Source organism: Dreissena polymorpha, chromosome 5 (genome assembly GCF_020536995.1).
Source record: "Dreissena polymorpha isolate Duluth1 chromosome 5, UMN_Dpol_1.0, whole genome shotgun sequence".
Classification (NCBI taxonomy): Eukaryota; Metazoa; Mollusca; class Bivalvia; order Myida; family Dreissenidae; genus Dreissena; species Dreissena polymorpha.
This window is the reverse complement of record NC_068359.1, coordinates 1,655,454-1,667,868: the sequence shown is the minus strand read 5'-3', so window position 1 is coordinate 1,667,868 and position 12,415 is coordinate 1,655,454. Positions and strand designations below refer to the sequence as shown.

The 12,415-nt window shown below is 32.3% G+C and overlaps 1 long non-coding RNA gene across 2 annotated transcripts; it reads right to left on the bottom strand.

Annotated features, from left to right (window-relative positions):
• Positions 1-2,514: 2,514 nt before the first annotated feature.
• Positions 2,515-7,464, bottom strand: LOC127881533 (uncharacterized). 2 transcript variants are annotated; one of them, XR_008050109.1, is made up of 3 exons: positions 6,187-6,290; positions 5,773-5,906; positions 2,515-2,776 (listed from the first exon to the last, which is right to left on the bottom strand). It is a non-coding gene; the product is annotated as an uncharacterized LOC127881533 (long non-coding RNA). The 2 variants fall into 2 exon arrangements; XR_008050110.1 differs by lacking the exon at positions 6,187-6,290 and adding an exon at positions 7,334-7,464 and having other exon boundaries at positions 2,519-2,776.
• Positions 7,465-12,415: the final 4,951 nt, after the last annotated feature.

Sequence of the window (12,415 nt, the reverse complement as noted above, 5' to 3'; positions counted from 1 at the left end):
TATGCACTTCCACTTCTATCTTCCATGTTTTTATCGAAACTTAGTTTAAACCACACTATTTTATTGTATTCCTATCGAAATATACATTTATGCAAGATAAACACACACTCCAAAATACGTTTTGAACACATAGTTTACTGTTGAAAAACACCACGTCCGACATGTCCTTACAGAGTTTAGATAAAACTATTGTGTTTTGTCACAGAAATGACGTCACACAATGTACTACGTAATATATTTCGTAATATAAAATATTTCTAATTTCGGTGCGTGTAATGAGACGTCATTAAATGGGTCGAAGTAGTCCGGCTAGTATGGTAATACGGAATTAAAAACAGCGAGTAGCGTAATACGGGATTTTTTTATTTCAACGCTAGATACAACCTGTATTTTGTTAAAAGGATTTTTTATTTCAACGCTAGATACAACCTGTATTTTGTTAAAAGCATTTAACAGGTTTATAATAAAACTTTTAAAATGAATACTATTAGATGTATTTAATTGCTGTATCTAATCAGGCATTCATAGTAAACATTTTAGATAATTTATGTTCTATTTGCACATTATGCATTTAAAATGCATAATGTGCAAATAGAACGCAAATTATCTAAAAAGTTTAAATACATTTTAAATTATTTAATAAAAAAATATAAATAAATAAGTACCTTTCTCCAATATTTAACATTGTGATAAAATAAATTCATACAAAATCATTTTGTATGAATTCATTTCATCACAATTTAATAATATAAAATGTAATAAAAAAAACAAGTCTATAATATTAAAAACAGTCAAGTTAGGATATCAATAAAATATATGACATGATATTCTAAAACCTACTTTGTTTTAATGCCCCCGGTAGGGTGGCATATAGCAGTTGAACTGTCCATCAGTGTGTCAGTCAGTATGGCAGTCTGTCCGTCCGTCCAAAAACTTTAATGGCCATAACTTTTTCAATATTGAAGATAGCAACTTGATATTTGGCATGCATGTGCATCTCACGGAGCTGCACATTTTGAGTGGTGAAATATGAAGGTCAAGGTCATCCTTCAAGGTCAAATGTCTTATTTATGTCTGACCGTGCGTCCAAAAACTTTAACATTGGCCATAACTGTTTCACTATTGAATATAGCAACTTGATATTTGGCTACAAGTGTATTTCATGGAGCTGAACATTTTGAGTGGTTAAAGGTAAAGGTCAAGGTCATCCTTCAAGGTCAAATGTCAAATATATGGGGTCTGTCCGTCCGAAAATTTTAACATTGGCCATTACTTTTTCAATATTGAAGATAGCAACTTGATATTTGGCATGCATGTGTATCTCACGAAGCTATAATTTTGAGTGGTGGAAGTTCAAAGTTCAAGGTCATCCTTTAAGGTCAAAGGTAAAAAAAAATAATTTCAAAGCGGCGTTCACATGAAGCTGCACATTTTGAGTGGTGGACGTTCAAAGTCAAGTTAAACTGTGATTGTTCAAATTTAAACTTTAATAATTATTATTTACCCGTAAATATCAAGCAAAAAAGTTATCTATGCGACACAGACCGTTTTGGAGGAACATCTAACGTACACCTACTAGGCTATTGAGACTTTCAAACGTAATGTTTTTATTTTGCCACGAAATGTTAGTGGTACATACTTTTATGCCCCCGGTAGGGTGGCATATAACAGTTGAACTGTCCGTCAGTCTGTCGGTCTGGAAAAAAACTTGATATATGGCATGCATGTGTATCTCATGAAGCTTCACATTTTGAGTGGTGGAAGTTCAAGGTTATCCTTCAAGGTGTAGGGTCCAAAAAAAACTTATTTCAAAGCGGCGTCCTCATGAAGCTGCACATTTTTGAGTGGTGGAAGTTCAAGGTCAAGGTCATCCTTCAAGGTCAAAGGTCCAAAAAAATAATATTTCAAAGCAGGGTTCTCATGAAGGTGCACATTTAGAGTGGTGGAAGTTCAAGGTCAAGGTCATCCTTCAAGGTCAAAGGTCAAAACAAAAAAACATTTTTTTTATTTCAAAGCGGCGCAATAGTGGGCATTGTGTTTCTAACGAACACATCTCTTGTTTTAATTTATATTGATGAAAAGCATTACATTCCCTTTATCATTTTATCTTTTTCATTTGATCATTATCCATAAACATAACATTTATTTCTCTTTGTCATGGCAGTTTTTGCTTGTTTGAATACAATTTAAACGTTCCTTTTGAAATCGATGACAAATATTTATTTTTTGGTTATTATATATTTAATGTGATGAAAAAATAAATACAAAATATGACATGTGTATCATTAAAAAAAGTTTATTTTAAAACAAATATATTTACTTACACAAAAACACATCTACAAGCGTTTTTATCACAAAATCCCTCTCATTCTAATTGGGCAAAACATTCAAGAGACGTATAATATCTTTCAACATGCTCATTATTTTATCTGAATGATTGCTCAATACAATAACAATTTGATATTTAATTCATACATAAACAAAACACCTTTGCATGCTATAAACTGTAGAAGATTTTTAAAATATAAAGTGTTACAAACAAAAGTGCAATTAAAACAACTGCTTTGATAAACTTTAATTTATTTCAACAAAACAATAAGGTTTAACATAAAATGTTTACTTTTTTGTTCACTGGTTAACTAATTTTCATGATTTTTTTCTTAAACATGATTTCACAAGTTTTTTCTTCAAGATGGAGAAATTGTCATTAAACTTTGCTGTTATCAAGCGCTGTGTTGAGAGAATGATTTCTGTACATGCCGCATTTTCCTAAGTGCTGAAAAAAGAAAATTCCACGACTGAGGAGCCAGCATTCACAAACTACATTTGTCACACAAGTAACCCTCGTCATATAATTGTCAAGTTTGACAGCAGCGACGTACGATGTAGATGTACACTTAACAGGAATTGTAACTAAACTATGTTGGTTTTTTGTCCATGTAAAACAAATAGAATAATCTGAAAGTGTTTCATGTGTAAACAGTTTAAGAGTATATTTAAGAAATATTAAGATCAACATGAGTCAGTACTTTTGTTAGCTTAGTGGATTTGGGTGTGTTAAAATTGAACTACTTTATAATTTTGAATGTTTATTTCAACATTATCTTATTGAAACAATGGAATCCAACACACAGATCAACAAGCTCACTCCTACATACTCTGATAAACTATGTAAAACAAGTAATTTCCAAATACATTGAAATATTTAAACAAGAAGGCAATGATGGCCCTGTATCGCTCCACTGCTGAAAAAAGGCTATTCAAATATTCTCTGCATGTGCAAATACTTAAATATAGGCCTTATTTAAGCACATGTACACTTTTGTGACCCCCTGGGCTTGGTCCAATTTAAACCCAGGGACATAATTTGAGCAAACTTTGTAGAGGACTACTATATCTCACTACATGTACATACAAAATATGGTAGCCCTAGGTCCTAGAGTTAAGGACAATAATATTTTTAAAGTTTTCACAAAATAATCAAGATATAAGCGTTTATAAAGTTCAATTTTGTGACCCACGGGTCAGGGTCAAATTTGACCCAAAGAGCATAATTTGAACAAACTTGGTAGAGGACTATAAGATGTTACTGCATACCAAATTTGGTAGGCCTTAGTCTGAATGGTTTTCAACAAGAAGATTTTTTTAAGATTTTATTAAATAGGCGCTTTATAAGCGTTTATTCAATTTTGTGACCCCCAAGGGCAGGGTCAAAGTTGACCCCAGAGGCATTATTTGAACAAATTTGGTAGAGATTTATTAGATGTCCCTACATACCAAATTTGGTAGCCCTTGGCCCAATGGTTATGGACAAGAAGATTTTTAAAGTTTTCACAAAATAGGCCCCATATAAGCGTATGTTCAGTTTTGTGACCCCCCGGGCAGGGTAAAATTTGACCCAAGGGGCAACATTGAACATACTTTGTAGAGAACTGTTAGATGTCACTACATACCAAATTTGGTAGCCCTATGCCTTACAGTTAAGGACATGAGAATTTTTTAAGTTTTCATAAAATAGGCACTATATAAGCATATAATCAATTTTGTGGCCCCCAGGGCAGGGTCAAATTTGACTCCTGGGGCATAATTTGAACAAACTAAGTGGAGGACTATACAATGTCACTACATACCGAATTGTGTAGCCCTAGGCCTAATGGTTATGGACAAGATTTTTTGTTAAGTTTTCACAAAATAGGCAATGTATGGGCATATGTTCAATTTTGTGACCTCCGGGGCAGGTTCAAATTTGACCCCAGGGGTAAAATTTGAACAAATTTGGTAGAGGACTATAAGATGTCACTTCATATCAAATTTGATAGCCCTAGGCTGGATGGTTATGGACAGAAAGATTTTTGAAGTTTTCACAAAATAGGCCTTATATAAGCATATGTTCAATTTTGTGATCCCCGGAGCAGGGTCAAATTTGACCCCAGGGGCATAATTTGAACAAATTTGGTAGAGAACTATAAGATTTCACTACAAACCAAATTTGGTAGCACTAGGCCCAATGTTTATGGACAAGAAGATTTTTAAAGTTTTCACAAAAAGGCCTTATATAAGCGTATGTTCAATTTTGTGACCCTCGGGGCAGGGTCAAATTTGACCCCAGGGGCATAATTTGAACAAACTTGGTAGAGAACTAAAAGATGTCACTACATACCAAATTTGGTAGCTCTAGACCCAATGGTTATGGAAAAGAAGTTTTTAAAGTTTCCACAATATAAGCCCTTTATAATATATATTCAATTTTGTGACCCCCCGGGCAGTTTCAAATTTGACCCCAGGGGCATAATTTGAACAAACTAAGAAGAGAACTATTACATGTCACTACATACCAAATTTGGTAGCCCTATGCCATACGGTTATGGACAAGAAGATTTTTTAAAGTTTTCCCACAATAGGCCTTTATAAGCATATGTTCAATTTTGTGACCACCGGGGCAGGGTCAAACTTGATCCCAGGGGCATAATCTGAAGAAATTTGGTAGAGGACTATTAGATGTCTCTACATACTATATTTGATAGACCTAGGCCCAATGGTTAGGGACGAGAAGATTTTGAAAGTTTTCACAAAATAGGCCTTATATAAGCATATGTTCAATTTTGTGACCCCCGGAACAGGGTCAAATTTGTCCCCAGGGGCATACTTTGAAGAAATTTGGTAGATGACTATTAGATGTCTCTACATACCAAATTTGATAGCCCTAGGTCCAATGGTTACGGACGAGAAGATTTTGAAAGTTTTCACAAAATAGGCCTCATATAAGCATATGTTCAATTTTGTGACCCCCGGGGCAGGGTCAAATTTGACCCCAGGGGCATAATTTGACGAAATTTGGTAGAGGCCTATTAGATGTCTATACATACAAAATTTGATAGCCCTAGGCCCAATGATTATGGACGAGAAGATTTTGAAAGTTTTCACAAAATAGGCACTATATAAGCAAATTTTCATTTTTGTGACCCCCGGGGCAGGGTCAAATTAGAGCCCAGGGGCATTATTTGAACAAATTTGAAAGAGGTTTACCCAAGGAACATTCCTGTGAAATTTCATCAGAATTGGACCAGTAGTTTAGGAGAAGATGTTTTAAGGAAAAGTTAATGCACGCACGCACGGACGCACGCACGACGGACACAGGACCATGACATAAGCCCCAACGGCCTCTGGCCAGTGGAGCTAAAAACAATACTCTTGTTTTCATTAAATAGCTAAAGCTTGTGGACAAATATTCCTCATCTATAATGTACCAGAAGATAAATTATAACACTATACCTCTAAGAATTTATGTGACCGACAATGAAAGGATGCTGGCATTGTGTGAACAGATGGTTTTTTGGCAACATAGGTGGCTGCGCTGGTGCGGTACATACGATGCTGGTTTTTACCACCATAACCTTGGAACCAATCTGCAATAAACAATACTTCCTTATTTGTATGCTTAACAAATACGTACAAAGAAGGATTTAATTATTACTTTACCTGCATGCTTTGTCAATAACAAAAACTTTTTTAATTATCAAAATTTAACAGAAAGTCAGATTTCACTAGCCTTCATTGTGGATATTATTTGATGGGCATTTATTTAAAGCACATTCTTCATTGTTTTTTTTTAATTCTACAATCATGAGAGGAAACATGCTTTTGCACAAACCGCAATATAACAATATGAACATCCTGATCACTTACATTTACCGGTATGTACATAAATACTCAAAGTTGAAATAAAACATAACAGTTCCCATCTTAGAAAATATAATTATTTATTATCCTGTCTTGCATGTTTATGATTTTCTTTTTAATAAAGGAAATCAATTGTAACAGGGTATTCACTCTGACACTTATCATTTTAACAATACTAACCCAATCAAGACTGAGAGAAGTTCAGTGTGAGAGATACTTTGTGATGTATGAGTGAGTTTAATTACTAACAGTGCATGCTTTCATTGTGAGACGATTTCATAGTCATCTATATAATTTTAAATCATAACTCAACATTTGTTCACTTGTTTGTAAAACCTTGTAAGAGGTAGTAGGCTTTTTCCAATTGCCACTTTCTACAATAAGTATTGAGGTCACTGGTGAGTGCATTATACTATGTTTATATAATTGTATTTTCTTGAATTGTAATTGTATTGTATTTTATATTATAATGTATTACAATGAATTATTTAAATTGTTATTGTAATTGTCATTTGTTAATTATAACATGATTTTTATTCATGTTTCAGGCCATCATTTACATCATTTATACTTTATAGTATTAAAAGCTTGGAACGTAAAACCCAGGTTGCGTTATAACGGCTGATATTATGAATACCGGTACTGGCGGTACACATAATTGTGTTCGTTTTTTTTTTGGTTTATTAGTAGGTTTATCAAATGTTGTATAAGCCGCTTAGTTGTGAAAATCTATATATAATTTAAGAGAAACGCGAACAAGAGTTACGTTTTTCTATTAAAAAACTATTTATAAAAAAACAACATGTGCATAGCACAGGGATCGTTAGGTAAAAAATACTCTATTATACTATATGCATATATACAAGGGATACAACTGTCAAATTTCCTGCACAACATCATGGTCTGAACAATAGCAAAAAAATCGCTTCCAAAAGCAATAATTACACCAAAAAAAATGTATAACAACAGCTCAGACATTTATCTATCAGATAATAACTATGTTTATAACAGTAAAAGTGTTCATAGTTGTGTTTGAAACAAAAGTTTCATGAAAAACGGTAAAATTTCCGAAATGCGACACAGGCGTGCACACCCACTTTGACACATTTTGTTTCATAATTTAATAATTACAGAGAAGTTGAGCAAATTTTACCTTGTTTTATTATCCATAGACACTTTATTAATCAAAGTAGACACCTTCCATAATTGCATGTAACTGCATATATGTAAATACCGTAAATATTAAATTTGTTTACATTTCTACTATCTTCAAGGATTTGTATGCGATTCGTCAGGTAATGTTACGTGGAACGTGAATGGCTGGATTTATTACTGCAGTGGAATTTCAACCAATCAAATCGCATGTTAGAAATACATGTGAACTATCCAAAATGAAAGTAAAACATTGTCATTGTGAAATTGAAGCAGATTGATATGAATTTCTAGCAAAATATGCTCACTAAATAGTAATTATGTTCTATTTTACTATGAAAAAAAACTATCCAAGGAATATGTACCAGCAAAAGAGCTTTATAACAAAGGAATACAAAATTTACTTCTAGAATTCTCAGTTTTCAGCTGTGCACACCTGTGTCCAAGTAAGGATTTTTGAGCATTTTGAATGAAACTTTCTCTCATAGTTCAATGAAAAGCTTGTACTTTATTGCCAAGTGTATTATTTTCTGAAAGATAAATGTCTTGGCTGTTGTAATACAGTTTAATTAGTGTATTTATTGCGTTTGGAAGCAAATTTTTCGCTATTGTTTACACCATGGTTGTGTGCAGAAATTTTCACAGTTGTATCCCTTGTATATATATATATGTAGTATAATAGAATAGTTTTACTTAACGGTCCCTATGGTGCATAGCAACAAACCTAAGCAACCAATTAGAAGGACCGATATTATGAGAAACGATGTGCATGATACTGATTACTACATGGGGCTTAATCTAGCCCGTGTTTTGCCAAAACATGACCGATTTGAATGCAGTTTTTGTTGTTATATACAAGAATACACGTATTGACCTTATCGCGATGACGTCACAAAAGGGGCAGTCCCTTAGCGACGGTTAAAACAATGCCCTAGATACGGTCGATTTACTACGCTGATTGAGCACCTCTGCTGATATTTCGTCAATTGCATTCCTATTAGGAAGTCGATAGGTAATTAAATGTCCTGTAATTGGTGTTTAAAATGTCTTTTGACTATTATGAAGGGTTAGATTGCACTTCGATATGATCAGAAAATAAAACTAATTGGACTTAATAAATGTCCGTACAAATTGCAAGCTGGATGTTGGAAAAATGACCCGAACAAGTGGCCGATGATCGAGTACGGCGACATTCAGAGAGTTTCAAAGTTTATTGTCTAGTCCATGACATGTACAATATAATAATACATAAAATAACACAATTTACAAACATGCATGGCCAATCTTATAGATTTGTAAAAGACATTTAAGTGTGTAATATTACACTTAAAACTATTGCTTTTTTTACAAATACATGTTTCATAGACATACATCATTAAAAAAAACATATTGCCCTTGTTAACCTTATGTTAAACACCTGTAATAAAATATTGAAGTTGATAAAACACTGGTGATTGTAAAACTGGGTACTAATGCGCATAGTGAAAAATGATGTAAAAGAGCGACTACCTAAGTGAACTGGTTAACAGTGGCATTCTGTATTTTAATAAAACAGTTATTTAAGATGGTAAAATAATAAGAAACATTTGTGTAATAAACCACTAGTTACATTAAAATCTAAAGAACTATAATTGAGCGTTAAAGAAAATTTATCATCTTTAATCCTATATAATAGATTTTATACACAAAGACGGTCAATATACCATCAATGTATGCCTAGAATTTCTTACTATACACAAATACATTATATAACAAAGATAATAAATATAGTATCGCTGCTATTGACATAAAATAAGCAACACTACTACTTATTTACACATGTAGAACTGTCTTCTTTGTAAAATTAAAAAGCAGGTTTTGGCTAAAATTCTTGTTAATCCTTCATTGATAAAAAGGGATTTCAGCTTATCGCTATTCGACATGTTCATAAAAATTCATGATTAACTTTCTCACTGAGACACCGGGTAAATTCGTTTATTCTGTAATAATGGGAGTATCCTTGTAGATGTTGATGTAATGAGTATTGTCGTTCTTTTTAGGGTTCATTCATCTTCGAACATTATAATTATATTTCTACTATGTAAATTTATCATGCTAATGTGAAGCTGTAAAATACGTAGGGACATCTGGTACATGTCTTACTGAAAGCCTCAGTTGTGTTCATTGTAATGAGTACGAGTGACAAATATTAAAATTAACACACATATATCTGTATAAATATTTGTTTTTCAAACATTATTTACCCCCGTTGCTGTCAAACGTAATTTCTTTTTTATGATGTCGATCGTTTATTATCGTAACATTAAATTTTAATACGGAATGACGTCTTTTTAATTAACTGATACATGCTAAATACGTTACTTGTTTTTTTACGTAAATTTTATAATTATTAAATACTTTCATAAATTAATCGGGCTAGTATCTTTACGGTGTAAATTTCTGATAATCTAAATTGGACATGACTTTATATTTGACCATATGTCACATATCTAATTTAAGCAACTGTTAAGTACATCGGCGTTAATTATTCATCCAAATGACTGCTTAATACTACCAGAAAGAGGAGACATGGTGGCATCTATCGTGTTAAATGACACTGTCTGGACCACCCAGTGTGGTTTATGACACCTTTTTGTCAGTTAAGTTTGGACAATATTTGATCAAAACGAGATAATCGGATTATGCAAAACAAAGGGGCAATTAAACACCAGAATACAAAAGCTTACACGATTTTAAGACTGATGCAAACAATCAAATGAAAAATATTGCATTTAATTTAATTAAATGTTTATTTAAGGTGTCAACGTGTTTTATAAAGCAACTGTATATTCAATTATTTCGGCATTAAAAATTTGGCTTAAATGACTGCTCAGTATGACAAGAGATGACATAGAGGTATCATAAATTGTGTTTAATGACCACATGTGGTTTATGCAGAGCCCCAAGTATAGGTCCCCAGCTGGCTTTATGACACCGTGTTTTCTTTGTCTGGACAGTAAGTGTCGAAATTGGTGTGAATTAAATAAAAACAATAACATTTATCATGAGAATTTATTTAATACGTAACAAGGTAATAAGGTAACAAATATAGAGGTTCAAATCAGCTACTATATGTTGCATATATTTAAAATTTATTGGTTGTTTGTTTTCATCCTTATTTGTGTTCGTTCATTAAATTAAATTTATTATGAAAGAATTTCTATTTCTGGGTATTTTTATTCTAAAAAATGGTCGCGAAGATGTGCCTTAACTTAAGAAAATTGCGAGCAGTGTTAAATATTTCAATGCAAATAAAATGGCGACAGCGCTTTTGTTTTCACCGTCGTCAAGGGGCATGTAACTCTAAATGACGCAAGTGCCCGGATGTTGCGATAAGGTAAATTGAACTATAGATTGACGTTTTAAACATGTATGTTTTTTCAATCTTTTCACTTAAAATATTAAGATGTTTCCATTAAGTATGCTTTTATTTGTGCAGATAAATGTATTCAGTAAAGTAACTTGTACCCTCACTGCTTATGTCAGAGCCAAGAAGTTCTTCTAGATAGATCAAAGTGCCAGGCTTTTCTCATTTACATCAGCGTGTCGAGTGAATTAACAGAACACTGATGTATTTGTTTCATAAACAATACTTATGTCAACCTACCTATTTAGACAACTTTTTCAGTATCATCTGCTTCCTAAACGCAATTTTTGTGCGCAAGAATTGTGCTGTGATATTGTTCAGTATTTCAGTTATTTTAATTAGATTGCACAATTTAAGACAAGGCCAAATATGGCCAAACATTATAACAAAATTGTTCAATTGAGAATGTGTTTTTAAGAAAGATTGTAAGGATGATATATTATTTATAAACAAGCAACACCTGATTTTTATAATTAATATTCTTAACTTTAACAAGTTAACGTGTTTACTCATTCTTTTAGCAGAGTTGTCGTTCGTGCATCAATACATGTTTGAATGTAATGAACTGCAGTGTAAGAGAGTGGTGTTTACTATTAAAATACTCATTATGGAAATACACATGTATTGATAATTTTAGAGAGAGAGGGACAGACAGAGAGGAGAGGGGATAGAGAGCCCCATTCCCAAAATGGTGACAAAAACAGTTAATTTATTCATTTATTTGTTGCAATAAACAAAGTAGATTTATACTTAAATGTATCATATACTTGTTAAAATAAGTGCATGTATAAGCTTAAAAAAAATAAACCGGTACTTGTAAAATTTGTATATGTTTCCACTTGTTTGTGTGTATTTTGACAGATAACAATATGAGTAAATATTTATTTTACATTATAACAGAACAATGGAAGAAAGTCAATGCAGTTAAACTGTTAAGACAATATAGCATTAATAAATTACATAAATAATAAGTTATATTTATTCTTCAATTAATCAGCAAGGGTACTTTGGAAAGTGTAATAAATGCAGTATTATGATTGTGTGACTATATTTGTAAATTCAAAATGTGTTGATATTTAAAGCGGGTATATACGATTATTTATATGTGTTTAATTGTAATATATTGATATAATATGTTACAATTACACAAAATAGGCAAGACAAATTATACATTGAAGCCGAATTTCATAAAATGAAGCAAAGACAAATTAGCGGCCCGAGCCGATTGTGACGTACATATTTTCCTACAATAACCGAAGCATTCGTCTTTGTATTAGGATTGGAGTTAGTGTTCGTGTGTCGTATGAATAGATATCGTTGCAGGAATTCAAATAAACCGTTAAACTAAGTTTAGATTCACATCGTACATGTATGATATACATGCTGGCAAATTCGGCTGTACAGCCGTTTTCAATTCCAGAATTAAATATCTGGCTTATTTCGCATTTTTCGACATATGTTCTTCTTAACTTTTATTTTAATTTATATTGAAATATATGTATAATACGTTTTTTACACATTTTATATAAATTCATAAATATTTGACAAAATCGTATATACCCGCTTTAAAAACACTTGCTTTTAAAAGTAGGCCATTGCTTTTAAAACAATGCATGAACCTGTTAAATTTGAAGAATTATATTTTATAATTATTAGTACAATTAGTACAGTTATATA